This window comes from Primulina eburnea, chromosome 16 (assembly GCF_022965805.1).
Source record: "Primulina eburnea isolate SZY01 chromosome 16, ASM2296580v1, whole genome shotgun sequence".
NCBI classification, from domain to species: Eukaryota; Viridiplantae; Streptophyta; class Magnoliopsida; order Lamiales; family Gesneriaceae; genus Primulina; species Primulina eburnea.
Genome location: NC_133116.1, coordinates 7,542,938 through 7,550,149, shown reverse-complemented (window position 1 = coordinate 7,550,149; position 7,212 = coordinate 7,542,938).

Sequence of the window (7,212 nt, the reverse complement as noted above, 5' to 3'; positions counted from 1 at the left end):
TGAAGACAAATTTTAAAAGAAAATATTTTTAAAAATTTTATTCACTCCATTTAATTTTTCCCTGATCCCAACAATATACAATCACTACACATACAAATACATAATATATATATATATATATATATATATATATATATATATATATATATATATATATATATATAATTGTAATTAATGGCTTAATGAAAAATATAAATATAATTGATAATATTTTGATGATTTAACCACAAATATTTTAAATTGATAATTATTTGTCCTTAGTGTGCTTCACTTATATAAATTATTATTTATGTATTTGTAAAATCCATAATTTGATTGATATTTACGTTATTATAACTTATACGTGGTGCTCAGACATATATTTTCAAATTTTTTTCAGTTCAATTCATTCTAAATATTATGGTCATTATAATTTATTATATAACATAAAATCAATTGCTTGAATTTTAATTTGAGAAACAATTTTGAAAGTAAAGTATATAAGTTCTTAATTAATTTATTTATCTAATATGACAAAAGACTAAACCAATATGTTTAGACTCATAAGAACTTTTCTCAGAAAGAAGAGGTTTCATTGTTCGGCTTACACGAGAAATGAGCTTCCAAAATTGTATCCAAAGTAAGAAAAGGAACTATTTATACTAAACTAAAAATAGGAAAAATGTGTTTACTAAAAGCGTGTTTTGTGAATCTTATTCTACCAACACAATATAAATTAAAAAAAAAATTCGATTTATTTTTTTAAAAAATAAAGTTTAATTTTTATTAAATAATTAATATACACGTGCATCGCACGTGCTTCTTGCTAGTACCTATAAAAGTGTGGATGATGGGCAAAGTTTTTTTATTGTGATTTTACTACATTGCCTAAAAACTATGCATTGTTTGTATTAATTGCATGGGAATTGGTGGAAAAAATATATAAAATTTAGGGACAAATTTGAGATAATGGATTTGTAATGTATTGATTATGTATTTAATTGAGCTATTTATTTTTTTGAACTCATTAAACACATGAGGATCATAGTGTTTTTATTTTTTTTAATAGAAAATTGTAAAATAAGAAATTTTGAAAATAATATTACATAAAAAATTGAATCGATATTCGATAATAAAAAAATATTAGAAAAATAATATTTTCTTTATACATGATTCTTACAAAAAATATTAAAAAGAATATATATTTAACTATTATACTTATAAAAGTATAAAAAAAATAACAAATTTTTTCTTGTAAATTTTCTACTATTCTCATAAATTGTGTGTTGTTAGATTAATTGCATGAAAATTTTCTACACAATCATTAAATACATAAGGATTAAAATAGTGTTTTTATTTTTTAATAAAAAATTGCAACATAGAATCTTTTAAAATAATGTTAGATACAAATTGAATAAATATTTGATAATAAAAATACGTTAGAGAAATAACATTTTCTTGATACATAATTCTTAGAAAAATATTAAAACAATAGATTTTTTTAATTTTAAAAAAACATTAAAAATATTAAAAGAATATATATTTAACTATTATACTTATAAAAGTGTAAAAATAATAACAAAGTTTTTCATTGTAAATTTTCTACCATCCCCTTAAATTGTGTGTTGTTAGATTAATTGCATGGAAATTTTCTACATAATTTATGAGGAATCTATGCATTAAAAATGAATATATGTTTGATAATAAAAATATATTTTTTTTTATCTATAAACCTACGTAAGTGTAGATAATTGACAATTTTTTCAATTGTCAAAAGATAAAAATGACATCCTCATCAATACAAATCTAAAAATTCAATAAAGATATATTTGTAAATTTCTAATTGTTGTAAGTGTAAAAAGGAAATATCAAATTTTTTTATTTATTCCACCTAATATATAATTAATTAGTAGCCTAATTATTCCACATCATATATAATTAATAGTCTAACAATTGCTAATGAATTATCACTACAATATACATTGATTGTAATAATTTATATCAATTCAAGAATAAAATATAATTCCTAAATTAATTTTCTCAAATAATCCATCTTTATACTGAATTTAAATATTTTATCCTTTTAATTTTCTTTCTACATGTTATTTTATTATTTTAATGCAAATTTGTAATTATATTTTAGTGTAGTTTCTAATTAAGTAATAAATTATAGTATCACATGAAGATATAAGAAAAAAATAATTATATATGCAATAGTACAATAACATGATAAGTATATAATAATATAATTATATGAAATTTAATACTAATATATTTTATTATTTTTTAACTAAGAATTGAAAGTAAAGAATTTAATAAATTATTTAGTAGATTTTATATCAATAATTATGAATTTTAATATACTAATAATATCATAAAATACGAATCTGATAGAAAAATTAAAATAGTTAGCTATAAAAATAAGTTTAAATATTTTAGTCGCACTTATAAATATATATATTTATATATATATAAGACATAATCTTTTAGTGGAATCCTTCTTACAGAGGAAGAAGGAGTGACGTATGAGTGTTTTACATCCATAAAATTCCCGTGTCTTTACTATTCACAATTTTTTACATTTCAAACTATATCTTGTTGTTTAGATTGTGAACTGGTTGAAAATATCATTAGAAATATTGAACCGTCTTGCACACTTTTCACGTGGTTAATATTTATAACCGTTTGAGAAAATCTTTCAACACAAGTTTTTACATTTCAAACTATATCTTGTTGTTTAGATTGTCAACTGGTTGAAAATATCATTAGAAATATTGAACCGTCTTCCACACTTTTCACGTGGTTAATATTTATAACCGTTTGAGAAAATCTTTCAAACGTGTAAAAATGATTGAAAAAAAATTTTAAAAGCAAATATTTTTAAAGAGTTTATTCACCCCATCTGAATTCTTTCCTGATCCCAAATATATACAATCACTAAACACATACAAATACATACGTGTGTATATATATATATATATATATATATATATATAATTTGTAATTGATGGCTTAATGAAAAATATAAATTATATACTTTTAAAAAAAATTTCATTAACTAATCTATATGAAAATTAATTTATCTATGATATATAATTCTAAAGCAAAAGGTAAAAAGTTATGTAGGAGGTTAAATAATATTTAAATGGAGTATTATAAGTTATATTTTATTATCAATTATTATTATTTCATTAGTTTTGATAATATTTTGATAAGTTAGTCATAAATATTTTAAATTGATAATTATTTGTCCTTAGTGTGCTTCACTTATATAATTATGATTTATGCATTTATAAAATCCATAATCTGGTTAATTTTTAGGTTATTATACCTTATACGTGGTGCTTAGATATATATATTTTCAAAATTTCTTTCAGTTCAATTCATTCTATATATTATGCTAATTATAATTTATTATATAACATAAAATTAACGACTTGAATTTCAATTTGAGAAACAATTTTGAAAGTAAAGTATATAAATTCTCAATTAATTTATTCGTCTAATATGACGAAAGACTAAATCAATATAAATAAAAAAATGAATCAAATTATTTTTTAAAAAAATCAAATTTTAATTTTTATTAAATATTTAATATTTACGTGCATCGCACGTGCTTCTTGCTAGTACCTATAAAAGTGTGGATAGTAGAAAAGTTTTCTCATTGTGAACGGACATTATTACCCTTCACATGTTTATTTATTTTCATTATTAGGTAACATATGTGGTAATTTCACATTTAGTCCATTAATTAATAATTAATACTAATTAACCATATTTTATGGTTATTATTTTGTGTTTTTGACTTTCTTCTCCATGTTCTTAAATGTTTGTGCTAATTTTAAATAAACATACTATTAAAAAATTTACTTAATATTAATATCAACTATTTTTTTCATTTTAATTATATTCATATTTTAATTTATATGTAGCAAATAAGTCATCTTCACGTTTTTAAATGTTTGAACTATTTTTTAAAAAAATACTATTAAATTTACTTAATATTAATATCAATTATTTTTTTCGTTTTAATAACTTTCTTGGACTTTCATTTAAATTCTAAATTAAATTAATTATGTTAGTTATTGTTCTATTTCACTATCATTTGAATTCATTCAATGAATTATTAAAAATAAATTTTAATATAATTAGATTTAAAAAAAACTTCAAAAAATTATATATATGAAGGACTCATGATAAAGTATGTGAGTGCTATGAACGAAGAGTCATTCAAATAAATTCTAAATTAAATATTGACAAATGAAAAATTAAAAAATAAAAATTATCATTATTACTTTTAAATTAAATAAAACAATTTGAATTGAAAATAAAATTATATTTAATCAAAATTTTAAATTTATTTTGTCAAACTATTAATTTCTAAATGCATGAACAAATATAATATATTGTAAATCTAAATTTAATTGTGAATTTGAATAATAGTAATAAAAAATTAATAAATTTGAATAAGAAGTACATATAAATGTGTGGACAAATGAATCGTTCATCCACATACATTGGATGATATGATGCTAGAAAAATATTGTTATACAATTGCTAAAATGAGAAAGAAATATGTAGAAAATCAATCAATTTTTCATTAGTTTTTTCCCACTAATTTTGATAATAAATAAAATTAATTGAATGATTAATTGTCTTAATTACTCTCATAGATTCTATTTATTTAAGTCTCCTCATATTTATATATTATCAAATAATACTCAATCATAACAATAATGCCATGACATTTTATTTGTATTTGTAGAGTTATTTACATACAAGTATATAATGAAAATTATATTGACAAAAAGGTAAGCACACATTGAATTAAAAAATTAATAAACACTTAATTTGAAAATAAAAATAAAAATTGAGCTTATTCACAAATGTTATCACAATTGATACTTTTTCAGCTTATTTTTCTAAAAAAAAAAAATCATTGACGACATCTATTATATGTATAAAAAAATAAAGTCAAATGGTACATAGATAAAATTATTATGAAATTGTTTTAAAAAAGGACACAAATGAGTCAAAAAAAGTAAGAGCAAGATATTCCTACAAATAATTATTAGTATGATGTTAACATAACTAAATTGGAAGTTATGTTGGTGTAGAGTAAGTCTCTTGTGAGAAGGTCTGACAAATTTTTATATGTGAGACGAGTCGATCTTACTGATATTCACAATAAAAAGTAATACTTATAGAATAAAACTTAAATGAAAAATTGTTGTCACGTGTTCTTAATTATTCCAAATTATAAGTAAGTATTATTTTAGATTTTCAAGATGTAATTTTTACATTTTATGAACATATTTATTAATTAATTGATGTAATCATGAGTTGTTAAATATCAACATCATATACTAAAATATTTTCTTTCATTCTTATATTGCTTAATTAATTAAAATATATTCATATAATTCTATTTACATTCTTATATTGCTTAATCAATTCAAACCATTGTATTTGTATTGTTATTTTAGTTCAATTTAGTCCTCAATCTGATATATCATTATTCCAAATTCTTATAATTTGTTTTTATCTATCTTTTTCCGAACGAAATGTTGTTTGATGTATTTGATCACGTTATGCAAAGATTAAAATTATTTTTACTATTAATTTATTTTTTAGTTATTTAGAATATGGGTCCACGTGCGGATGCACGTGCTTTTTTGCTAGTCTATATAAAAGTACGAATAAAATCTTTATATTTGTGTCCTTTGACGTTTTTTGATTCCGATATTGTCTATTGATCATTGGTATTCCACTCTTTGGTGTTTCGGATAACTTTGATTCATTAATTAATTAATTATTATTATTATTATTATTATTATTATAAATTCATTCATTCATTAAAAGAGATGACAAACATTTGAGTATATCGTTAATCAATCGCATATGGACGAGAGTCGAAGGGTTGTGCATGCTTTTTTATTTATATGGTGAATGTATTCATTAATGTCTTCCAATTTATTATTATATTATGGCAAAAACTTGTGTGAGACGGTCTCATGGGTCGTACTTGTGAGACGGATATTTTATTTGGGTCACCCATGAAAAAGTATTACTTTTTATTCTGAGAGTATTACTTTTTATTGTGAATATGGGTAGGGTTGACCGGTCTCACGGATTATAACCCGTAAGACGGTCTCACGCGAGACTCACTTTTATATTATATTGTTGATTGTCTGATGGGGTTGTTTAGGTTGCATTTTATAGTTTCTTCTGGAGGTGCGGTAGCGATGGAGTTTGTTTCGATCTATTTTAAATTGTTGTCGTCGTTGTTCGTTTTTCATATCGTGTATTCTAGTATTGACAAGCTTTTGTTGGCTTAAAAAATATTTATTTGTTTATTTTTTGTGATTGTGATGGAGGAACGTGTAATCATTATCCTCCATTGTGCATGGAGTAAACTCTTGGCTTTAACACAATACCATACAAACTACGTCATCAAGTAAACCATATTCTACAAGTACATGATTGTTTGGCTCTAAACTTATATATTTCACTAATTTGGATGACCATCGAGTAAAAAAAAACAGTAATATTATTTTGTTCATTGATAGTAAATCTACTTTATTTGTTAATATGTTTTACTTCGATGTTTCAATTAGACTTACTATTCACTTTTAAAATCAATATGTGACATGAATTACTATAATATATATAAATTATAGGGATAATTTATTAGTATTTTTAAAGTATTATAATTATAATGTAATAAATATTTCATATTGTAAGTGTAGTGATATTTTTATTTGTTCTAAACGGTTAAATTTATATTTTAATTGTATTGTTAGACTTCTTTTTGAATCAGAAGTCAGAGTTATTGCCAACAATACTATTAAATATAATTATAAATCCATCAAATAAAAGTTAATAGTAGTGGGAAAGCGAAAATTTGGAAGTTATGGTAGTAAAATGATTCAATTAAATACATATGTAGCCATATGATATGTTGTAAGAGCATCCACATTGGTACATTAATAGATAATTATTAACATCAATTAATAATCATGTACCGATGTGGATATATAGATTATTAATCTTGGATGTCTTGGATGTCACGTCAGCATGAAAATTCATCAGTATTAATCTCATTAATTCATCATATCTAAAATAATCGGTATTCAAATATCATATATTAGTACCGTATATTTAATGTTTTGTACTCGTTTTCATTTGCGAAAAGGCGCATGAGCTCAAGGAATACAAACAAATTTTGTTATG